Source organism: Jaculus jaculus, chromosome 1 (assembly GCF_020740685.1).
Source record: "Jaculus jaculus isolate mJacJac1 chromosome 1, mJacJac1.mat.Y.cur, whole genome shotgun sequence".
NCBI classification, from domain to species: domain Eukaryota; kingdom Metazoa; phylum Chordata; class Mammalia; order Rodentia; family Dipodidae; genus Jaculus; species Jaculus jaculus.
In genome coordinates this window covers 310,598,766-310,624,782 of record NC_059102.1, presented here as the reverse complement: position 1 = coordinate 310,624,782, position 26,017 = coordinate 310,598,766, and the positions used below count along the sequence as shown (strand labels likewise).

The 26,017-nt window shown below is 41.2% G+C and overlaps 1 pseudogene; it reads right to left on the bottom strand.

Annotated features, from left to right (window-relative positions):
* Positions 1 to 18,311: 18,311 nt before the first annotated feature.
* Positions 18,312 to 18,469, bottom strand: LOC123457805 (annotated as a pseudogene).
* Positions 18,470 to 26,017: the final 7,548 nt, after the last annotated feature.

Sequence of the window (26,017 nt, the reverse complement as noted above, 5' to 3'; positions counted from 1 at the left end):
GCGGGCGCGGCGGCCACAACGACGCGGGCGCGTCCGGGCGGGAGCGGGGCTCCGGGAGGACGGGGCGGGGCCGCGGGAGGACGGGGCGGGGCTCCGGGAGGACGGGGGCGGGGCTCCGGGAGGACGGGGCGGGGCCGCGGGAGGGGCGGGGCGCGGCGAGCTGAGCGGCTGCGGAACCCGAGGGCCCGCCTTCCAGGCCCGAAGGTTAAGGGCGATCGGGGCCAAGTCGGGGGGCATCCTGGGCCTAGCAGGGGTGCTGCAGCAGCACCCCAGGGCTTTCCACCCTAGAGCTCTTCGTGACTGCAGGAAGCAGCGTGAGACTTGCTTATTTTGGGGCAGTATTTGCACAGTTTGGGTGGGTGGAGTAGGTAGGGATCCCAGAGTCTCTGGCGCGCGAAGCAAGCGCTCTACCGTAGGACTCCATGTCAGCCGTGCATAATGCTTTAAAAGCGTTTGCGGCGCGCATCGCTGCCGCCGGTCATCCTAGGATCTCATTATTGCCTGAAGAAAATGGAAGATTTGGTCGGAAGGTGCCAACCAGAACACTAGGTGAGACCTGTACTGTGGAGGAAAAGGTTCAGCTCAGGGCAGGCTGGGGCTGAGAGATCTGGAGAGAAGGGGACAGTCCCAAGTCGGGCTTGATGGCTGGAGGGCCCGAGGCCACCCAGAGCTGCTCAGGGAAGTGATGTCTCAAAACAGACGGACACACACGGATTCCCGCTAGAACAGCTGGAGGGGTCTCCATGCTGGGTTTCTCTGCGTTCTCTGGGGGCTAGTGCTTCCTAACTATATTAAAGCAGGCTGCTTGTCAGAGTCCGGCTTCCCCCTTACCCAGCCAGGCTGCGTGGGTGGGAGGGAAGCATAAAACCGTTTCTTGGTTTGCATGGCTTTTCGGCTTGCCTCTGCTTTATAGTTTGGGCATACATGATTTTCCTCTGGTTTCTAAATCTACCATGTGTGTATTTTTCTTACACTCCAGATCTACCACGTGGGTGCTCTCACCAACCCTTGGCTTGCTAACTGTGTAATTTCTTTAAACTGGGGGTAACCATGAGTGTAACTCTTCGTCCCTCATCTCTCCTCCTAATCTCTTGGTTCTCTGCTTTGCTATCTGCCCTCGTTCTTCCTTGAGCCTCACCATTTGTCTTCTTTAAAAACTCGTGGTGAATGCCATGCAAGTTTCTCCTAAGTCTCCCTACACAAGCTCCTAGATTCCTATTTCCCACGTGTTTATGACTCTTCTAACTTCGCTTCCTAGATCCCAATGTTCTGTAAATAAACCCCACAATTTGTGGTTTCTCCCTTAAATAAACCCCACAATTTGCGATTTACTCCTCAATAAACTTAATTCATAATTTAGCCTTCTTGAGTCCATCTTTATTAATTTTTTTTTGGCTTTTTCAGGTAGGGTCTCACTGTAGCCCAGGCTGACCTAGAAATCACTATGTAGTCTCAGGGTAGCCTCAAACTCACAGTGATCCTCCTACCTCTGCCTCCCTGGGATTAAAGGCCTGTGCCACCATGCCTGACTTTAATTCTTTATTAAAGGTAGGTCAGAACCTAAAACTTGGAGTTTATAACTTTTGAGAGGCCCCTCTGACCCCAAAATCCTGCATCAGTATGGCTAGGGGTGTAGCTTAATGGTAATCAGGTAGAATCTATATGGCCCAAGATTTATCTCCAGCACTGAAAAAAGAAGCGGGAAAAGATGACTCCTAACAAGGAAGAAGTGCAGGCAAAAGGAGCAGACTGCCCGTGTATTAATGCTACTCTCACTTTTGGTTAGAGAAGCTTCTCTTTTCAGATGGTGGTGACCTCTGGGGTGACTCAAAGGGCAACATAACGCTGAGACATCTCTATCACACCTTCCGGAGCTCAGAGTCCATTGCAGAACAGGTGCAGGAAGAATGTAAGAACCAGCTGTGGTGGTACACGTCTTTAATCCCAGCATGTCAGCCTGGGCTAGGACAAAACCTTACTCAAAAAAACAAACAAAACAAAACAGAACAGAACAGAACAGAACAAAGAAAGAATGTAAGAGCCAAAGGAAGGGTAGGACTGCTTACAATGCACAAAATGGCCTGAATATCTATGACCTTGCAATGGCTGGTACTACCTACACAAGATCCTCATAATAGGAGGAAAAGATGATGACATCAAAATAAAAGAGATTAATTGGGAGGGGGAGGGGATATGATGAAGAATGGATTTGTGAAGGGGAAAGTGGGAGATGGGAGGGAATTATCGTGATTTATTGTCTGTAGTTATGGAAGTTGTCAATTAAAAAAATTTTTAAATTAAAAAAATTTTAGCCAAGTGTGGTGGTGCATGCCTTTAATCCCAGCACTTGGGAGAGACAGAGGTAGGAGGATCACCTTGAGTTCAAGGCCACCCTAAGACTACCAAATGGATTTCAGGTCAGCCTGGGCTACAGCAAGACCCTACCTCACAAATCCGAAAGTAATAATAATAATAATAAAATAAAGTTTTAAAGTAAAAAAAAAAAAGAAGACTCGCCTGATACAGCTGTATGCATCTATAAAGTCTGCAGTTAATTTATTTTTATTAATTTATTTTTGAGAGAGAGAGGGAGAGAAATGAGCAGATAGAGAGAGAGATAATGGGCAGGCCAGGGCCTCCAGCCTCAGCAAATGAACTCCAGATGTCAGCAACCCCTTGTGCATCTGGCTTATGTGGGTCCTGGAGAATTGAGCCTGTGTCCCTTGGCTTTGTGGGCAAGTGACTTAACCACTAAGCCATCTATCTCGCCAGCTCAAAGTCAGCACTTAAGAAGCTGAGGCAGAAACCATACGTTCAAGCCCAGCCTAAGCTATATAGCAAGACTCTGTCTCAAAAGAAAGAGACACATATTAATCTGCTAAAGATGAAAAGTATATCATCTGATATGCAAAATATATTAACAGATTAGATAATGCAGAAGAAAGTATTCATGGGTTTGAAGACATTACAATGAACTCTCTCAGATGAAGCACACAGAGAAAAACAACAGCATTAGTGGACTGTGGAGTCAAATCAAGTGAACTAACAGATGTAACTGATGTCTCAAAAGGCAGAGCAATGGGGGCTGCAGAGATGACCTAGTGGTTAAGGTGTTTGCCTGCAAAGCCAAAGGACCCAAGTTCAATTCCCCAGGGCCCACATAAGCCAAATGCAAAGGTGGCACATGCATCTGAAGTTCTTTCACAGTGTCTGGAGGCCCTGGTGCAACCATTCTATCTATCTACCGATATGCCCCTTTCTCTCCCTCTCTCTCTCTCTCTCTCAAATAAATAAAAATATTTTTTAAAGAGTACTGGGAAGATAGATGAATAAAAAATAATATTTGAGCCAAGTGTGGTAGCACATGAAAGCCTTTAATCCTTGCACTCAGAGGGTTAGTTGGGAGGAGTGATGAGTTTGAGGCCAGGCTGCAACTACGTAGTGAATTTCAGGTCAGCCTGGGCTACATTAAGACCCTACCTCTATCCCAGGCTGATGAGGAATTCACTATGTAGTGTCAGGGTGGCCTCAGACTCATGGAGATCCTCCTACCGCTGCCTCCTAAGTGCTGGAATTAAAGGCATGCACCACCATGCCAGGCCCAAATATTTGTTTTTTGACAAGAAATTTGGCCTTTTCTTTCCTTTTTAAAAAATATTTATTTATTTGAGAGAGAGAGAGAATGGGCATGCCAAGGCCTCTAGCCACTGCAAATGAACTCCAGATACATGCACCACCTTGTACATCTGGCTTACATGAGTTCTGGGGATCAAACCTGGGTACTTAGGCCTCATACCCAAGTGCCTTAACTGCGAAGCCATGTCTATAGCCCAAATATTTGTATTCTTACCTTGTGAATATTACTTTCTTTTAAACTGTTTTTGTCTTCTTTTTTAAGGAAGAAGAAAGAAAGAAAGAGAATGGGCGTGCCAGGGCCTCCAGCCACTGCAAATGAACTCCAGAGGCATGGCACCACTTTGTGCATCTGGCTTTGTATGGGCACTGGGGAATTGAACCTGGGTCCTTTGCCTTCACAAGCAAGCACCTTAACTGCTAAGCCATCTCTTCAGCCCCAAACTGTTATTTATTAATTATTATTATTATTTATTTTATTTGCTAGAGGTTTATCATCTTGTTTGTCCTTTCAAAGAACCAACTCCTTGTTTCATTGATTATTTGGATTGGGGGGGTGTTTCTATTTCATTAATTTCTGCCCTAATCTTTATTATTTCTTCCCATCTACTGATTTTTGGTTTGCCTTGTTCTTCTTTTTCCAAGGCCTTAAGGTGAAGCATTAAGTTGTTTACTTGCAACCTTTCTAATTTCTTAATATAGGCACTTAATGCTATAATTTTCCTTCTTAGGACTGCTTTCATTGTGTCCCAAAGGTTTTGGTATGTTGGGTTCTTATTATTATTTGATTCTATGAATTTTTTGATTTCCTTCTTGATTTCATCATTGACCCATTCATCATTTAGTAGTGTATTGTTTAGTTTCCCTGATTTTGTGTATGCTCTATAGCTTTTCTTGCTACTGATTTGTAGTTTAATCCTACTGTGATCAGATAGAGGGCAAGAAATTATTCCAATTTTCCTGTCTTTGTTAAAATTTGCTTTGTGTCCTGATATGTGGTCTATTTTTAGAGTGTTCCATGTGCTGTTAAAAAGAATGTGTATTCTGCAGCTTTTGGGTGAAATGTTCTGTAGATATGTTAGGTCCATTTGTTCTATGACCTCATTTAATTCAGATGTCTCTGTTTATCTTTTGCCAGAATGATCTATCAATTGATGAGAGTGAGGTATTGAAGTCACCCACTACCCCTGTGTTTGGTGTTACCTGTGACCTTAGTTCTGATAGTGTTTGATGAAATTGGGATCCCCTATGTTAGGTGCATATATGTTTAGGATTGTAATGTCCTCCAGTTAGAGTGTTCCTTTAATCAATATAAAGTGACCTTCCTTATCTTTTCTAACTAATGTTGGTCTGAAGTTTACCCTGTCAGATATTAGGATAGGGACCCCTGCTTGATTTCTAGGCCCATTTGATTGAAACACCATTTTCCAACCTTTCACCCAAAGATAGTGTACATCTTTTGTGAAAAGGTGAGTTTCTTGGAAGCAACAAATTGAAGGATCTTGCTTTTTAGCCCAGTCTGAAAACCTGTGTCTTTTTGTGATCCTCCTACCTCTACCTCCCAAATGCTGGGATAAAGGCATGTGCCACCATGCCTGGCTAAACCTGTGTCTTTTGGTTGGGGCATTGAGGCCATTGATATTAAGAGTTATTATTGAGGGCTAGAAGGATTGCTTAGTGGTTAAGGCATTTGTCTTCAAAGCCAAAGGACCTAGGTTCAATTCCCCAGGACCCACCTTAGCCAGATGCATAAGGGGGCACACTCATCTGGAGTTCATTTGCAGTGGCTGGAGGCCCTGGCTTGCCCCTTCTCTCTCTCTCTCTGTCTCTCTCTCTCCCTCTTTCTCTGTCAAATAAATAAATTTAAAAGTGTTATTATTGAAAGATGTGTATTCATTTTTGCCATTTTTCTTGTAATGTAGTTCTTCCAGTTTTACCTTTGCTTTCTTGTATTAACTAGTATTTGAGTATGGTTTGTTTTTTCCAGGTTCCTTATATGTATGCTTTTCTTTGTCTTCAGCATGGAGGATCCTTTCAAGTATTATCTGTAGAACTGGTTTTGTCTTCAAATATTCTTTTAGCCTGATTTTGTTATGGAAAGTCCTTATTTCTCCATCTATTTGAATAGATACCTTTGCAGGATAAAGTAATGTTACTTGACAGTTGTTATCTTTCAGACTTGGAATACATCATGCCAATCCCTTCTTTTAAAGTTTGTGTTGAGTAATCTGCTGTGATTCTGATGGGCTTGCCTTTGTATGTGACTTGATTTTTCTTTCTAACTGCTTTCAATATATTTTCTTTCCTTTGTGTGTTTTGTAGTTTAATTATAGTATGACAGAGAGAGGTTCTTTCCTGATTTTGTCTGTTTGGCATTCTGCAAGCTTCCTGTATCTGTACTGACATTACTTTCCCTAGTTGGGGGAATTTTTTGTTTAATGATTTTGTTGAAAATACCTTTTATGCCTTTGGAGTAAATTTCTTCTCCTTCTACTATGCCCTGAATTGTTATGTTTGATCTCTTCACAGTGTCCCAAATGTCTTGAAATTCCTGTCCATGCCTTCCTACTAGTTTGTCCTTTTTGTTGGGCTGTATTAGATCTTCCACCTGGTCTTCTAGTTTAGATATTCTGTTCTCTCCTTCATCCACTCTACTGGTGAGACTTTCTACACAGTTTCTAGTTGGCTTACACTTTCAGTTCTAGTATTTCTGACTGGTATTTTTTTCATTATTTCTATTTCCTTATTCATATTTTGTATTGACCTACTGTGGCAGACAGCTTCAGGTTCACTGAGATGAACTTTCAGACCAGGCACAGTTATGGAGGAAGGATTTATTGAAGCTTACAGATCCAGGGGAAGTTCCACAAATGGCAGAACAAGCTGGCGTGCCTTCACAGGACCAAGCAGAGAGAGAAGCACAAGCCAAAAGCCAAAAGCCACACAGCACAGCACACTTCAGGAACTCCAGCTAGGCACACTTTGCATATCTTTAGATTGAAATCTGAAACCCATCACCAAAATTTAAGATCCACCCAGTGACATTGCCTCCAGCCAGGTAGTCAGCAGATGCAAACTACAAACAATAAATAACTGAATATATTGGGGGCCATCTATTCTATTCAAACCACCACACCTACTTATTTCATTAAGTTGGTTTCCTATTTTCTCTTGGGATTCCTTCAGGAGTTGGTATTCTTCTTTTATTCCTTTGATTTTTTTCTTCAATTTCTTTGAACATAAATATAATCTTTTTTTTTTTAAATCTTTCTCAGGCATTTCATCTAAAGCAGTCTCACTGGAGGTCATTTCTGATGGATTTATAATTTTTGGTAGGACTGTATAGTCTTAATTTTTTTCTTGTATTATAATGTAGAAATTTTTGTATCTTGCATTAATTTGATGCTTGGGTTTTCTAATTACCTGCAGTGTTCTTAGCCATATAATTCTGACTTTATATATCTTTTTTTAAAATTATTTATTTATTTATTTGAGAGCAACAGACACAGAGAGAAAGACAGATAGAGGAAGAGAGAGAATGGGCGCGCCATTCTCCAGATGCGTGCGCCCCCTTGTGCATCTGGCTAACGTGGGGCCTGGGGAACCGAGCCTTGAACCAGGGTCTTTAGGCTTCACAGGCAAGCGCTTAACCGCTAAGCCATCTCTCCAGCCCAGACTTTATATATCTTCAATAAAAGAGTTTAAGGCATCAGGTATAGCTTTTATACTCCAAGAGAAATGGCAGAAGTGACCCTAGGTGTTGAGTTTACCTGCTATTCAAGTATTATAGTAGACTGTATGAAGCAAATTACTGGCAAATTCTAAAATTCAACTAAGCAATATAGACATTCAATCAAAACCAGTACAAAGTATTTATATAAGCATGGGGATTAAACTAAATGATAATCTAGTAAAGCCAAAGTCCCTAAGGGTGTGTGTCACCCCACACACTAAACCCTGTCAACTGGGAGGTGGTGATTTCTAGTCTGAAACAGGTTCCAAGTCTGGGCCAGTCAGTCCCTGCCCCAATAGACTTAAGAAAAAGACAGAGGCCCCCAAATCAGGAAATGTCAGAGGCAACAATAGTCAATGCCAAAGTACAGCTTATTTGAGAAGAGTAAAGCCAATCAAGAATATATCATTCAAATGTGTAACCTTTCCTGACGTGGAAAGAGAGGTTACCCTTCCAGTGCAGGCCTATGTATCTGGCTTTGTGTAAGTAGGCCCTGTTACCTTTTCAGATACCTCTTTGTTACCTTCATGGATTGGGGCTGCTAGTGCTTTGGCGGGTTTCTAGCCAGTTTCCTCCTTTCTGGAAGATCTTGGTCTCTCCTGCTTCTCTGCTGTAGTTGATAATAACTTATATACCTTCACTTCCCTCCTTAGGCTGTTTTGGTGTGGCTAGTATGCCACCATCTTACCCAGAAGTCTTAAACTGTTATTTAAAAAAATTATTTTTTTTTTGAGGTAGGGTCTCACTCTGGCCCACGTCACTCTGACCTGGAATTAACTATGTAATCTCAGGGTAGCCTTGAACTCATAGCAATCCGCCTACCTCTGCCTCCCACGTGGTGGGATTAAAGGCGTGCACCACCACATCTGGCCTTAATTTATTCTTTTTTTGAGTAGGAATACCAAGTGAATTTATTGACATATAGTTAAATAGTTTCACTGCCAATATCACATTTAACAATTCCATTTGAAAATTTAGAATGTATACAAACAAGCATGTTCTTGCACAAATTTTGGTTTAAAAATTCAAACATTTAACCAAAAATGCTCACAAACTGATGGTAACAAAGGCTTCTAATTCAGGTATCAAGAAGATTAAGGAGGGACATGAATATCAGTATAGCACTGGCTAAAATGAGTTCACAGACAACAGGACTACTGTTCAAGACCATGGCCCAAATATAAAGAATTATGAAAGCTGGGAGTGGTGGTGCACGCCTTTAATCCCAGCACTTGGGAGGCAGAGGTAGGAGGATCGCCGTGAGTTCGAGGCCACCCTAAGATTACATAGTAAATTCTAGGTCAGCCTGAGCTAAAGTGAAACCCTAACTCGAAAAAAAAAAAATTATGAAACTTCATTTCACTGAAAAAATGATCACAAATTGCCAGTGAACAACAAGGTTTTCCAAATTACCTCATATAATTACTTGAATTTATAATAGGTCTCTGAGAATAATTATAAAATTAAAAATGGCATATAATACCACCTGAATATATGCTAGTTACAACGTTTAACAAACATATCAGCAGTGCCAACATAATTCTTTAAACGTCTTCTAACTTGGATAAGTAATGTGATACTTGATGATGTGTGAATGGACTTAACAATTCAAGGGGCAGTTTCACAGTGGTGGAAGACACATTGCAGATCAGAAACTAAACATCACATCTTTTCACATCAGTTAGGAAGTAGCAGCAAGTGTGGGCTGACTGGATAAAACCCTGACGGCAGGATAAAAAAATGTCAAGGTCCTCTTGCAATAAAACACCTCTTGTAGTAATGCTCCAGTAGCTGAGGCCTAACTATGAGGCATAATCAAAAACACATACGGCATTTTACAATCATGGAAAATGTTTTAAAAAACTGAGAAAAAATAAAATAAGATTAATAAATAAATAAATAAACACATAAGGCAATGAGGGACATTTTATGTTCAAACCACCACAAATATAAATAGTTTTGGATCATAAAACCACCCCAACAAACCTTTTAATCCACTTTTCCCTGTCCCTTGTAAGGAATCCCATCATCTTCACAATTCATTCCCTTTTAAGTTTAATGATCATTGCCATCACTATCATCTATGATGAAATGTGGATGGAACAGATACTATATAAATCTTGTGTAGTTAATAAAAAAAGGAATAAACTTGATATTTTAGATTACTTGAACTAGGTAGAAGATTTTCATAGTATCAGGAAACTTCCTGTCAAATCTTTATCAAACATACACACAAATTGGTTTCCTTGGTGATTCTAAATCTTGTCAAGTTGACAAGATTTAATAGGTAACACAGTGAACTTTCAGGTGTCTTGTGAATATTTTATAGTAGCAAACTTTTCTTTTTTTCTCAATTTTTATTAACATTTTCCATGATTATAAAAAGTATCCCATGGTAATACCCTCCCCCTCCTTTCCCCTTTGAAATTCCATTCCCCATCATATCCCCTCCCCATTTTCTTTATTCTTTATGTTCAAAGGGCCTCTCAACTACATGTATATTCTACTGTGAATTGAGATGAGTTACTCACATTCCTGAAATTCCCAAAATTTATCATGCAAGAGTTTCCAATAACTATTTTATAAATTTTACTAAGGTTTGATTTATAGAATAAATTATGCATTTGCAGGTGTTATCTGATGTACAATTTGCACTAATTTACCCACAAGTTTTCTCACTTATATTACCACAACAATATCACTTAAAATGTACTTCATGAGTATAAGTTTGAGTTACATACTGGTAGGATTTCAAACTTCTATGGGCGATCTCAAGTAAAATTATATGTGATTTTCAGTGAAAAATCCTTACATTGTTTATACTCATAGGGCTCTAAGTTATATGAATTGTCAAATGTTGATGGAGCTGTGACTTGGGTACTTTCCCACATGCATAAAATCCCCACATGGACTTCTCCGATGCACAGTGAGTTGTGACATGGGGAGGAAAGCTTCCCCATGTTACACTCTTAAGTTTCTCACCTTTATGACTTCTCTAATTCAATAGTGGGCCTTGTGCCCAAAAACGTTCCACATTAAGAAGATTTCTAAACATGTATCATTTTTCTGATCAATAGACTTAATAGGAAAATGTTCAGGACACTCATATGGCTTCTCACATGCATGAATTGTCTAATAAATAGTGAGTTTTTATTTTTTGAGATTTATTTTTATTTATTTATTTATTAGAGAGAGAGAGAAAGAACGGGCACACCAGGGCCTCTAGCCACTGCAAACGGACACCAGAAGCATGTGCCACCTTGTATATCTGGCTTACGTGGGACCTGGAGAATCAAACCTGGATCCTTAGTCTTTGTAGGCATGCACCTTAACTGCTAAGCCATCTTTTCAGCCCTTAAACTGTTTTTTTTTTAAATTTATTATTATTTATTTATTTGAGGGTGACAGACAGAGAATGGTTACACCAGGGTCTCTAGCCACTGCAAACAAACTCCAGATGTATGCGCCACCTTGTGCATCTGGCTTACATGGGTACTGGGGAATGGAGCCTCAAATTGGGGTCCTTAGGCTTCACAAGCAAGAGTTTAACTGCTAAGCCATCTCTCCAGCCTAAACTGTTATTTTTAAGGGAGTTTAGATGTTATATACTGACAATGTGAGTCTGAAACAAGGAAATTTTGTTTTGAAAAATAACAGGATGGGGCAACAGTTAGCTAAGAGCTTGATGGGTCTACCTTTGGGTCCTTTGTTTTTTTGGTTTTTTGTTTTTTGGGTTTTTTTTTTTGTCCTTTGCAAACTGGTATTCTTCTTCTTCTTGTAATACCAGATAAAACCAGCAGGTGGCAGCCAACTATTGCTTACATCCTGTTTTAGTTCAGCTACTCTCCCTAGAAGTACTAGTGCAGTAAGATTGTGTCTGCCTTCCAAGTAACCATAGCAACAGATTTACCAAATTTTTTGCCATGACGTAAGAAGATGCTTCACATTTTCATACAATGATGCCAGCTTCTCGCCTCCTTCTGCACATTAGCTAAGCCAATGACAATACTTGAGGGTTTGATTCCTTTTTTTTTTTTAGTATTTTATTTAATTATATTTTATTTATATATTTGAGAGAGGGAAAGAGGCAGAGAGAGAGAGAAGGGGCGCACCAGGGCTGCCAGACGCATGTGCCACCTTGTGCATCTGGCTTATGTGGTTCCTGGGGAATCAAAATGAGGTCCTTTAGCTTTGCAGGCAAGCACCTTAACCACTAACCCATCTCTCCAGCCCCTATGTACTTATTTATGAGAGAGGAAGAGGCAGATAGAGAAATAATGGGCGCACCAGGCCCTGTAGCTACTGCAAACGAACTCCAGACCCATGCACCACCTTGTGCATCTGACTTTACATGGGAACTGGGGAATTGAACCAGGGTTATAAGGCTTTGCAGGTAAGTGCCTTAACCACTGAGCAACCTCTCCCACCTTGCATGTTTGAGTTCTATCTCGTGCTGCATGGCCAAACTGAATTGCAAGTACAACTAAGAGAGACAAAACATTTTTTAAATTTTGAGAAAGAGAAAGAAAATGAGTGCACCAGGGCCATCAACTGCTGTAAACTAACCCCAGACATATATGCCACCTTGTACATCTGGTTTACGTGGGTCCTGGGAAATTGAGCCTGGGTTCTTTGGCTTCACAGGCAAACACCTTAACCACTAAGCCATCTCTCCATCCTGGCATAGCAAATTCTGACAGACAGTGGCCTATCTCTATTACAGATATGGATTGGAATTCTCCAGAGGAAAAGATTCAGAAGAGAGAGGATATCATTGTGCTTACCAAGCAGGGAAAAGCTGATGTTGGAGTCCTGAGTTCAAATTATTAGGACAGCAAAGTAGAAATGTGGGCAGCATTTTTATGTCAGAATCTTTAAAATTCCTGCTTCTTAGAGACACCTCAGTCTTTGCTCTTATGGCCTTCAGTTGATTATGAGGCCAGAAACATGTGAGGTCATCTCTTTTACTCAGTGTATTGATTGTAAATGTTTATCATAGTCAATAAATAACTTGTACAGCAACATCTACATTGATGTTTGATCTTTTTTACTTTTGAGACAAGTTCTCATGTATCCAAGGATGACCTTGAATTCCTTATCCTCCTCCCTTCTTCTCCCAGGTGCTAAGGTACAGGTGTCTACCACTATAGCTGGATGATGTGGTGCTGGGGATTGAACCTAGGACTTCGTGCATGCTAGGCAAGCACTCTGCCAAGTGAGCTACATCCTCAGTCCCTGATACTTGACCACACAACTACTATGAGTCTAGTCGAGCTGATACATAGTTAGCCAGCACCAATATCCAAGTGTTAACTTATTTTTTAGAATAGCAAGCAAGAGAAAGGGCAGGATAGTATGAGGGAAAAGTATGAGATTTATTTAAGGGGGCGCTAAGGTTTCATATACTGACAATGTGAGTCTTAACAAAAGAAAAAAAAATTTAAATACAGGATGGGACACTGGGTAGCTTGTCAGCCCTGCCTCTTGTCCCTCAGGTAGAAGGGACAGGAGAATGGCTGTTTTTGTGGTCAACAGGGCTGTGAATGACCACCATTTCTGATCGTGAATTTGAAGCTAGCCTGGTTCAGACATCTCAAAAGAAGGAAAGGCAAAGAGGAGCAAAGAGAGTAGGGGAGAGAATGCAGGAGTGCTCTGTGATGCACCTGAGGATCAGCAGTCTCGGCGCAGAGCAGGGCTACAGTGGATGCACAAGACAGACTTCAAGGACGAGCCAGGTGGAGAGGGTGGGGCCGTGTACAGAAGGGCCGAGGGGTAGCCAGCTGTGGTGAGAGACCTTCCCGGGTTCACCTGCTCTATTTTCTGTGTTTATGGTTTGTAGCTCTGTCAAGCAAACTTCTATTGGTTTTGTTGTGTGTAAGTGTGTTTTTAGTACTTTTAAATATTTTTTATTTAAGCCGAGCGTGGTGGCACACACCTTTAATCCCAATACTTGGGAGGCAGAGGTAGGAGGATTGCTGTGAGTTTGAGGCCACCCTGGGACTACATAGTGAATTCCAGGTCAGCCTGGGCTAGATTGAGATGCTGCTACTTAAAAAAAAAAAAAGAAAGAAAGAAAGAAAGAAAGAAAGAAAGAAAGAAAGAAAGAAAGAAAGAAAGAAAGAAAGAAAGAGAGAAAGGAAGGAAGGAAGAAAGAAAGAAAAGTATTTATTTGCAAGTAGAGAGAGAGAGAGAGAGAAGAGAGTCAGGGAGAATGGGCAGACCAGGGCCTCCTACCACTACAAAGGAACTCCAGATGCATGTGCCACGTCGTGCATCTGGCTTTATTTGGGTACTGGAGAACTCAAGTTGTTAGGCTTTTCAGGCACTGAGCCATCTCTTCAGCCCACTCTATTTGGTTTTTATTTATTTTATTTTATTTTTTCAAGGTAAGGTCTTGCTCTAGCCCAGGCTGACCTGGAATTTACTATGTAATCTTCTGGTGGCCCCAAACTCACCATGATCTGCCTACCTCTGCCGCCCAAGTGCTGGGTTTAAAGATGTACACCACCATTCCAGGCCCAACTCTGTTGTGTTTTTAATGGAAGGATACTGTCAGTTACTGGAGAAGCAGCAGGAAAGTCTAGGAATGGAAAATTTTAGGGACCCTGCAGTGCATCTAATAGGTCTGTCTTCATGTTCATTCACAGAAAGCCTCTGTTGGCCCTTTTAGAGCAACCATTCTACAATCTTCTCAGTGTCTAGTCTTTACTACCTGCCTCCACCTGTACAGTGGGTATCAACACACTTCATTTCCCTAGGAACCATATAGGGCTAACCTATCTTTAGTAGGCACATGCATATAAGCAGTATATTGAGTCATTAAAAAAAAAAAATTAGACTTCCAGTTAAGATGGTGGCATAGGAACCATGCCAAAGCAGCCTAGGGGAGAAAAAGGCAAAAAAAACAAAATACACTCTTCTACTAAAAAGTGAGGTATATACCAAATTACCAATGGCAGCAGAGAAGTAGGAGAGATCCAGCATACTCAGAGCATCTAGAGCCGTGGCTAGGCAGGCAGAAGCTGCTCCAGCAGTGTTGGCACCAGGTCTGCAGGAAAAGCCAAGTAAGGGGATTTTCTCTACCCATACCAGAGTGCCTCACAAACTCAAGAAATGTGAAGGGAGGACCACAGCAACCAACAGAGGACCAGATCACAAGGTAGAGGAACATGTGAACCAGCAGGAGAACTAGAGCCATTATCCACAGCCTCTCCTCCTCCACCACCACCAGCACAAGTGCCAGCAAGCACCAGAGACCTAGGAAGAGAGATCACAGCACCGGTGACCACAGCACCAACCCAGCCAGCCTACTTGAACCCACCACGCACCAAAGAGGGACCCAAGCAGGAGCACAGCATAACTGAGACCAAAATCATCCCAAAAGGTAATTGGGAGTACACCAGGTCAGTACCACCAAATAAGCCTGGTATATAGGCTTGAATTGGAAGTGCTTATTGTACCTTCCATATCAGGATAAATTATATGTTAAATCTGATGGATGGTTGGATTTGCCATTCTTAAATAAGCTATATTTTGGGTTTGTTATTTGTTGCTTCCTGATTTATAGTGCCTTTGTTTCCTCTTCTGTTGTTCATTAGGGAAGGGTCTCACTTGGTCACAAGCTGACTTGGAACCCTCAACAGACCAGAAATCTTAACCTCCTACTTGACAGGATTAAGGGTATAGGGCAACACACACCCTAAGGATTTGAAACTTTGTTGGATCTGGTTGTCATAATACCTACTCTTGCATAAATACTCTGTGCTGTTTTCCATTGAATGCGTACATTGTTTAGTTAAATTTTAGAATCTGCCTGTATTTTGTTCCACTCAGTCTACTTGAATACTCTCATAGCAGACAGACCCAGCATCTAGGGTCACTTTTGTAGATACTCTCAGAGTCTTTTTTTTTTTTTAAACTCTGAGAGTCTTAAGAGCCACACCTAGCACATTAAGCTCCTACCCTGAAGATATATAACATCAGATTGATTGACACATCTAATAATACTACATCTAACTAGAAAATCCAAGCATTAAATTAATCCAATATACAAAAATATGTACATTATAACACAAGAAACACCAAAAATCAAGACAATATAAATCCACCAAAAAGTATTAATGCATCAGAAATGACCTCCAGTGAGAATGAGTTAGAGGAAATGCCTGAGAAAGATTTCAAAAGAATGATTATAAATATGCTCAAAGAAGTCAAAGAAAAAATCAAAGGAATCAAGGAAGACACAGGAAACCAATTTAATGAAATAAAGATGTCAATACAAGATCTAAATAAGGAAATAGAAATAATAAAGAAAAACCAGTCAGAGTTATTAGCAATGAAGAACACAGTCAATAAGATAAAAAACTCTAGAAAATCTCACCAGTAGAATGGATGAAGGAGAGGACAGAATATCTAAACTAGAAGGCCAGGTGGCAGATCTAATGGAGCCCAAAAAAGAGAAAACAAAAACAAACTAATAGGAAAGTGTGAATGTAAATTTCAAGACATTCGGGACACTATGAAAAGATCAAACATAAGAATTCAGGGTATAGTAGAAGGAGAAGAATTTCACTCCAAAGGCATAGTAGGCATTTTCAGCAAAATCATAGAAGAAAACTTCCCCCAAATTGGGAAGGAGATGCCAATGCAGATACAGGAATCCTTTAGAACACCAACCAGACAAAACCTGGAAAGAACTTCTCACCATATTATAATAAAACTACCAAATGCAAACCAAAGAAAATATATTGAAAGCAGTTAGGGAGAAAAATCACATTACATACAAAGGCAAGCCTATCAGGATCACAGCAGATTACTCAATACAAACTTTAAAAGCCAGAAGGGCTTGGAGTGATATATTCCAAGTTCTGAAAGAAAACAACTGTCAACCAAGGTTACTTTATCCTACAAAGCTATCCATTCACATAGATGGAGAAATAAGGACATTCCACAACAGAACCAGCTCTACAGAAAATACCTGGAACAAAAAAGATTTAAAGAAAACTAGAAAAAGCAGACTAATATGACAAAAAAGGGATGGAAAGATGAGACAACATATTCAATATCTATTACTTTTGTTGTAGTTGTTTTGAGGTAATATCTCACTCTAGCCCAGGCTGGCCTGGAATTCACTATGTATTCTCAGGCTGGCCTCAAATTCATAGGTATCCTCCTACTTCTGCTTCCTGCATGCTGGGATTAAAGGCATGCACCACCACACCTGGCTGTATTGCTCTACTAAATTTAAAAAAAAAAACAAAAAAAAAAAAAACCTTGATCTTAGCCAAAAGGCCAAGAAGTGATCTATTGCATGTTTTAAGTCTTTGCTAAAAAGGTGCTCTTTTTGGTATTGAGAACTTGAAGTTGTGTGCTTTTTTTTTTTCCACCATAAAGAGAAATACCTCTGCACAGGGTAGCATCAAATGACAAATATAAGAGAAGTTAACAAACTGCAGGAGCTACAGGTTGTTTCCACACTTCAGTATTTGTGTCCTACCCAATAGTCACTTCTCCCTTTGCCCAGGACCCTTGCCCGAGTTTTGCAGCAATGTCTGACCTCTGAGCAGTGTAAATCATGTGAGCTGAGCCTTTCAGGGTTGTCTTGCCCTCCGCCAGCATTATAGTATTAGGGGAATTGATGGATTTAGGGTTAGATCTATGGCTGAGATATAGCCAAGGAGTAGTGGAAATATTGTGCATCTTCTGTGAAAACATTTTGCTTTTATGAAAGCCCGGGGTGGGGGCATACATAGTCCAGTCGTAGAGCATTTGCCTAGAATGGCTGAGGACCTGGATTCAATCCTTTGAAATACTCACACATGCACCCAAATAAAACAGCAACAGGCTTCATTTTTTTTTTTTTCATCATTCTCAAACACAATTACTAGGGCTAAGATCTCTCTGATTGGAACCTTGGTTACATAATCACCTTTTGGGGAAGAAAGGACAATGTGACTAATAGTCCTCCAGAACCACAAGTAGTGGGTGTAAACCGCTAAGGCTTGAATATAAAATATCCCCACAATTTGTTGGGGTCTTTGTTGTCAGCCGATGGACTTTCGGTAAATGACTGGCTCCTGAAGGTTCTGACTTAATCACTAGTTTAGTCCCTCGATGAAGTCATAGGATGATGGTATTGTTGGGAGAGTGGAAAGTGGAAGGAGGCTGAAGGAAGTAGCCCACTGGAGGCACGCCCTGAAAATATATATCTTGTTCCTTATCCTTTCTCACTGCTTCTTGGTCACCATGATGTTAGTAGCCTAGCTCTTCCATATGTTTTCACCATGATGGCCTAGAAATGATGTCCATGAACTGAAAGTATGAGTCAACATAAATCTTCCCTCCTTGTAAGGTGTTCTCTTGAGTACTTGTTATAATACAAAAGCCTGCGTAATACAGATCCTTAAAGGAGTCTTCTGTGAAAAGGGTTAGGCAGCTAATGACTGCAAATGTAGACTACAGACACACTGACATTTTCTCATACAGTAATTATTCTGAGTATTTACCTTTTGTAGTTATGTGTTTATTTGCCTGTTAATTTGACATTTGTTTCCCCAACCATATTAGACTGCCATGGAAATGTGGTCACAGTATCTCCTGGCATGCAATGGGTACTTTTTCTAAATGGGTATGGCCTCATCATGTGGCTATAAGCTCCTGACACATGGTAAGCACTTTTTTTTTTAATTTTTTTATTTATTTATTTATTTGAGAGCGACAGACACAGAGAGAAAGACAGATAGAGGGAGAGAGAGAGAATGGGCATGCCAGGGCTTCCAGCCTCTGAAAACAAACTCCAGATGCGTGCGCCCCCTTGTGCATCTGGCTAACGTGGGACCTGGGGAACCGAGCCTCGAACCGGGGTCCTTAGGCTTCACAGGCAAGCGCTTAACCGCTAAGCCATCTCTCCAGCCCCGGTAAGCACTTTTTTATTCATCTTTTTCATGTATGTAGGTAGCCAAAGAAAGGCAAATGAAATATGCATCCCATGCTTTCCAAAGACCTGAGGCATGGCAGGTTTTCTTCCAAGTTGCTACAATCCTGAAAGGGGCATTAGTTGGACCATAAGTACTTTTTTGAAATGGGTATGGCCTCCTCATGCATGTTAGGTAAGTGCTCTGCCAACAAGCTATATTACCAACACTTTTTTTTGTTGTTGTTTTTCTTTTTCTTTTTTGGTTTTTCAAGATAGAGTCTCACTCTGGTCCAGGCTGATCTGGAATTCACTATGGAGTCTCAGAGTGGTCTTGAACTCACGGCAGTCCTCCTACCTCTGCCTCCCAAGTGCTGGGATTAAAGGTGTGCGGCACCACACCTGGCTCTAACACTTTTTTTAACTTCCTATTTTGAGACATGTTTTCACCAAACTGATAATGCTGATCATCCATAGCCCAGGCAGGCCTTGAAATTAAATAGTTGGAATTACAGGTCTGGACCACCAGCCTCAGGTCTTTAAGCACTTGAACACCAAATGGATTCCCCTCCCAAGCTGTCCAAAGCTTGCTTTTTTTTTTTTTCTTTTTTTCAAAGTAGGATCACATTCTAGCCCAGGCTGACCTTTAACTCTCAGTGATCCTCCTCCCTATGCCTTTCAATTGCTGAGATTAAATGCACCACCATGCCCACTTGGGTTGGCCTTTTGTTGTTGTTGTTGTTTTAAGGTAGGGTCTCACTTTGGTCCAGGCTGACCTGGAATTCACTATGTAGTCTCAGGGGGCCCTCGAATTCACAGGAATCCTACTTGTGCTTCCCAAGTGCTAGGATTAAAGGCATGCACAACAGCTTGCTACCAGAGTCATCTTAAAATGTAAATCTGATCACTGTGAGATAGAGGCCAGCCTGAAACTGCATAGTGAGACTAGCCTAGGCTAGAGCGAGACCCTACCTCAAGAAGCAAAAAAAAAAAAAAAAAAATCTGACCATGTGGTTTCTCCACATGTGGTCAATGACTTCTCAGATTTCAAATTAAACCTTTCATTTTAACATGAATTGTTCCCATTACATGCCACTTCTGTGTCCCATGTCCCCCCCATGCACAAGCCATTCCAAGCTACCTCCTGCTTCCTGCCTCCTAACTTCAGGTATGTTACTTTCCTCTCAAATGCTTTTAGCATTTTCTGCTAGCCAACTCCAATAAGTCCTTCAGTATTTGGTTTTTGTCACCTGCTCAAGTAACCTTTTCTAGATCTGCGTAAAGAAGTTTCTTTTCTCCTAAAACTGTCTTCCATTGCTTACTTTTTGCTGGTTCATTCAAATAGTGACACGTCTCTATCCTAAGCTTCTTTCTCTCTCTTTTTTATTTCTGGTTCTGAGGATGAACCTAGTGCTCCTAGGCAAGTGCTCTTCCAGGCCTCTCTTCACTTTTTATTTTGGAGCAGTCTTACTAAGTTGCCGAGGCAGGCCTTGAATTAATGATCCTCTTGCCTCCGCCTCCTGAAGTAGTTGGGATTATAGCCTTGTACCATGCCTGGCTATTGCAGTCAGGTTTGCATTGCTGGTAGAAAACACCCAACCGAGAGCAGCTAGTAGGGAAAATAAAAAGTTTATTTTGGCTTACAGACTCGAAGGGAAGCTCCATGATGGCAAGGAAAAACAATGACATGAGCAAAGGATGAATATCAATCACCTCCTGGCCAATATCTGATGGACAATAGCAACAACAGAGTGTGCCAAACACTGACAAGGGGAAGCTGGCTATAACACCCATAAGCCTGCCCCCAACAATACACTGCCTCCAGGAAGTTTTAATTCCCAAACTGCAATCAGCTGGGGAATTAGCGCTCAGAAAACCTAACTTTACGGGGGATAGTTGAATCAAACCACATTCCATCCCTGGACCCCATAAACTGATAAACCACACATGATGTAAAATGCAAATGCAATGCATTCATCCAATTTTCTTTTTCTTTTTTTTTTAAGGTAGGGTCTCACTCTAGCTAAGGCTGACCTGGAATTCACTATGTAGTCTCAGAGTAGCATCAAACTCATGACAATCCTCCTACCTCTGCCTCCAAATTGCTGGGATAAAAGGTGTGTACCACCATGCCCAGTGTATTTGGCCAGCTTTAAAAGTTCCTATACTTTATTATTATTTTCTAATTTTTTATTGACAACTTCCATAATTGTAAACAATATCCCATAGTAATTCCCTCCCTCCCCCCACTTTCCCCTTTGAAACTCCACTCTCCATCATATCCCCTCCCCCTCTCAATTAGTCTCCCTTTTATTTTGATGTTATGATCTTTCCTCCCATTATGATGGTCTTGTGTAGGTAGTGTCAGGAACTGCAAGGTCATTGGATATCCAGGCCATTTTGTGTCTGGAGGAGCACATTGTAAGGAGTCCTACCCTTCCTTTGGCTCTCACATTCTTTCTGCCACCCTCTTCCGCAATGGACCCTGAGCCATGGAAGGTGTGATAGAGATATTTCAGTGCTGAGCACTCCTCTGTCACTTCTTCTCAACACCATGGTGCCTTCTGAATCACCCCACGGTCACTGTCATCTGAAAAGAGAAGCTTCTCTAACCAAAAGAGTAGTATTAATATATGGGTATGAACATTAAGAGAAGTGATTACTGCGCAGTATGGTGAGCATAGTATATACATCTAGCCAGACACCAGCAGACGTTATACCCTAGGGCTCATGACTACCCCTGTTGTAGATTTTCACTTATCAGGGTTATATTCACTCCCATGGAGTGGACCTCCCATCCAATTAGAGTGGTTGGTTTCCCTCATAACAGACATGCCACTATTGCACCCACTGGCTCATTTGGCCTAGCTGGCCAAATTTAAGGCTTTCAGTGTCCATTGTTGAATATCTCCACTGGTGATTTCTCTCCCTCCCATTGAACTGCATGCAGCATAACTCTTTCCAGCTTTCTGTCAGCTGGTCTACAGCAGAATTTCTCAGTGACCTTTCAGTCCAAGTATGTGCAGTCTTCAACAATAGGGTCTTATCATCATTGCTTGTGGGAAACCAAAGGCCATAGCATTGACCTATGTTTTGGAGGCATCAGGGACCTCTCTGGCCAACAACTCACTGGAAGGTATCCCATCCCTGTCATTGAAAATTTTCTAGCAACAATTTACAGCTCCTGAACATTGTCCCCAAAAGTATCAAGTATTTTCTGTAGAGCTGGAATATTTGTCTTCATATATTCTGTTAGCCTGCTTTTGTTGTGGAATGTCCTTATTTCTCCACCTATTTGAATGGATAGCTTTGCTGGATAAAGTAACCTTGGTTGACAGTTATTATCTTTCAGAACTTGGAATACATCATTTCAAGCTTTTCTGGCTTGTGTTGAGTAATCTGCTGTGATCCTGATGGCTTGCTGTTGTATGTGACCTGATTTTTATAAGTGCTTTCAATATATTTTCTTTGCTTTTTGTACTTGGTAATTTAATTATAGTATGGTGAGGAGAGGTTCTTTCCAGGTTTTGTCTGTTTGCTGTTCTAAAGGCTTCCTGTATCTGCACTGGTCATTTCTTTCCCAATTCAGGGGAAGTTTTCTTCTATGATTTTGTTGAAAATGACTACTACGTCTTTGGAGTGAAATTCTTCTTCTACTATACCTTGAATTCTTATGTTTGATCTTTTCATAGTGTCCAATTAGTTGGTTTCCACCATGACAGATGTGCCACTATTATACCCACTGGCTCATTAGTGTTTGAGGCCAGCCTGAGACTACATAGTGAATTCCAGGTCAGCCTGAGCTAGAGTGAGACCCTGCCCTGAAAATTTAAAAAAAAAAAAAAAAAAGTCTCTCCTTGGCAGCCATCCTATAGTCCTGGCAACTCCACTGCAACCACAGTTCATCCTCATGGCTCCACTGGGTCTCCACGCAGGTAATTCAACAGGCCTGCTTCACACTGCCCATGGCTCTTTCCAAAGAACAAAACTATGTTGCAAATTCAATGACCCTTCCTTTCCTGCATTTCTCATACTCTACAATACCAGATGGGTTGCCAGTTTGCTAATTGAGGGGGGAGAATAAAGCAGACTTTGAGGAATGGAACGCCCTTCAGCATTCAGACCCCTTCCCAAAGACTGTATTATTCCTGCTGTCCCAGTTCAGTTCAAAAAACAAAACAAAAAAATTAAAAAGAAAATACCACCTTAGTCTATGGGGAACAGATTCACATTTAAACCACCACACCATAAAAACAAATCTCTGCATGTCTGTGAGCTTTCTAGATTAGATTAGTTGGGTAGTACCATCCCATGGGCTAGATTCCTAGATAAAAATGAGAAAACTAGAGCCAGGCATGGTGGTACACGCCTTTAATCCTGGCACTGAGGAGGCAGAGGTAAGAGGATCGCTCTGAGTTTGAGACCACCCTGAGACTACACAGTGAATTTCAGGTCAGCCTGGACTAGAGTGTGACCCTACCTCAAAAAAAAAAAAAAAAAAAAAAGAAAGAAAAAACTGAGAAAACTAGCTGAGCATTCAGCATCTGACTGCCATGCTCTGTGTCCTTCCCAGTAGACTGAATGTGACCAACTCCTGACACCATGCCTTCCCTGCTATGGACTATAATCTGAATTGCAAGCTGAAATAAATCCTTCCTCTTTAAATTTTTTTTTTTTTTGGTCAGGATTCTTATTCTAACAAAAAGTAAAAGATACAATGGGGATAATAAAAAAAAATCCTATCTTTCTTAAAGGATTTCTGGATTTTAAGAGTACTTTCAATATGCTAGGCATAAAAATTGCTTTATATAATCCATCAAAACTCTATGAAGTAAAAAAAAAAGGAACAATAGACATCTGCTGAGTCATGTTTATTGCTGCTCTATTGACAATAGCTAGAAAATGGAATCAACCTAGATGCCCACCAACTGATGAATGGATAATGAAGATGTAGTGCATATGCATAATGGAATTTTATTCAGCTGTAAAAGAAAATGAAATTTGTAGGAAAATGATGAGCTTGGAAACTATACCAAGCAATAACCCAGGTTCAAAAAGATAGATGCCACATGTTCTCTTTCATATGCAGATCCTGAAATTTTCATATTTCTATGTAAGATGGAATAAGAATCAGCACTAGAGGCCAAGAAGCTAGAAAGAGGTCATTAGGGTGGGGGAGGAGGGCTTATGGGGAGAGAATAGATATGTGAGTAGTGGGACAGAATACAGGAGATAGAAAGATCTAAGAGGGTTCAGAGGAGGGGGATGGAAGAGAGTGGTTGGGACGTTTAACCAAAACTAAAGACAATATGAATAAGGTATACTTCAAAATTTTTTATTTATTTATTTGTAAGCAGAAAGAGGGAAAGAGAAAAAGTGAGAATGGGTGTGCCAGGGCCTCTAGCCACTACAAACTCCAGATATACATGTGTCACTTTGTGTATCTGGCTTTACATGAGTACAGGGGATTCAAATTCAAGTCAGCAGGCTTTGCAGGAAGCACCTTAACTACTGAGTCATCTCTTCAGTCTAAGCCATACTTTTTTGTTGGATAATTAAAAATAATTTTTTTAATTTTTTAAAAACTTTCAAGCTGAGATGGGCACACACACACATTTGCCACTGCAAATGAACTCCAGACATGTGCCACTTTGTGTACTGGCTTTACTTGGATAATGGGGAACTGAACACAGACCAAATAACCTTTGCAAACAAATGCCTTTAACTGCTGAGCTATGTCCCAGCCCCCACAATAAAATTTAAGCGATAGGTTATTATAGAAAAATCCCAGTGTCAGGGATGGGAAACCTAGTAAGTTGTTGTCCAGGGAGTCCTATGAGGCCCCCAAAATAATATGAGCTATTGCTGATGCTCTTGACTCCCCACCTGAGGTGAAACTTAAGGCCTTACTGCTGAAGATAACACATGTATTGGCTGCTAAAAACTGAGAAATCAGGGGCTGGTGAGATGGCTTAGCAGTTGAGCGCTTGCCTGTGAAGCCTAAGGACCCTAGTTCGAGGCTCAATTCCTCAGGACCCACGTTAGCCAGATGCACAAGGGGGTGCATGCGTCTGGAGTTCGTTAGCAGTGGCTGGAAGCCCTGGCGCGCCCATTCTCTCTCTCTCTGACTCTTTCTCTGTCACACTCAAATAAATAAATAAAAATGAACAAAACAATTAAAAATTAAAAAGAAAACTCAGATCTGGCTTGGTGGGGCACACCTTTAATCCCAGCACTTAGGAAGCAGAGGTAGGAGGATCACTGTGAGTTCAAGGCCACCCTGAGACTACACAGAAAATTCCAGGTCAGCCTGAGCTAAAGTGAGACCCTACTTCAAGAAACAAACACAAAAATAAACAAACAAAAAGAAAAACTGAGAAATCAAGCTGGCAGTGAGCTAGAATCCTCCCTAGTGACTAGCTGCCATAGTGCTGGGAAGTGTTCTGCAGGCTGCTGAGGGAGAAAAGTCATCAGTAGTTTTAACCAGCACTGAACCTCGCAATCTATACAACCAGTCAGCCAGGCAAGATGAGCTCATTGGTCAACAGTGATGTGACTGTTAGGAGGGTAACCAGTTGCCCTCCTACTAGATTTGAGGTCTGCCACGGAAAGGAATTTATGCCTGGTACTGAAAGCCTAATCCAAAGCCTATAGTTTGGAAGGTCATAGGTGCTAGTGGAGGAAACTACTATTGTTTGGTTAAATGGGTATGTTGTATCCCTCAAATTGCCCTCTAAACACTCATGTTTATACCCCTATAGCAATGCTGCTCTCACTTTTGGTCATAGAAGTGTGGTGCCTACTGTGAGTCTCAGACTTATCAAAGCTAAGAACAGTTAAATGCTCAGTATTAAATGAGACATCACATCTGCCAGGCCAGGTGCAGAAGAAGTGGCAAAAAGAATGTAATAGCCAGAGGATGGGGAGGGGTGCTTGGGAATATTTCATTGTGGACATGGTGGCCACTGCATTCATGACTTCACAATGGCTGTCGTTACCTGCACAACATCGGGCCCATGAGCATGTCATCATGGATGATGAAGAAAGGCAAAAATAAAGACATCAAAAGAGTAGAGGAAGCCAGGCGTGGTGGCACATGCCTTTAATCCCAGCATTCGGGAGGCAGAGGTAGGAGGATTGCTGTGAGTTCAAGGCCACCCTGAGACTACAGAGTGAATTTCAGGTCAGCCTGGGCTAGAGTGAGACCCTACCTTGAAACACACACACACACATACACACACAAAATAAAATAAAATAAAATAAAATAAAAAGAGTAGAGGACTGGTTGGAGGAAGAAAGGGGTTCAGCTGGAGGGGTATGAGAGAGTGGGGGAAAAGAAAGTGGTGAGAGGGGACTATTTTTTTTTTTTTTTTGGTTTTTCGAGGTAGGGTCTCACTCTGGTCCAGGCTGACCTGGAATTCACTCTCTAGTCTCAGGGTGGCCTTGAACTCACGGCGATCCTCCTACCTCTGCCTCCCGAGTGCTGGGATTAAAGGCATGCGCCACCACGCCCGTTTGAGAGGGGACTATTAACAAAACACATTACGTACATATATGAAAATTGTCAATAAAGTTTAAAAAAAGTATCTGTTGTGACAAGAATAAGTAATTTAAGCTGTATTTGGTGCACACACAAAAAGACGTATATTTGCATTTGGTACACACACAAACACATATGCTCACACATTCAAGAAGATAATAAAAATATACAAAATAAAATTAAACAGATCTCTCATAGA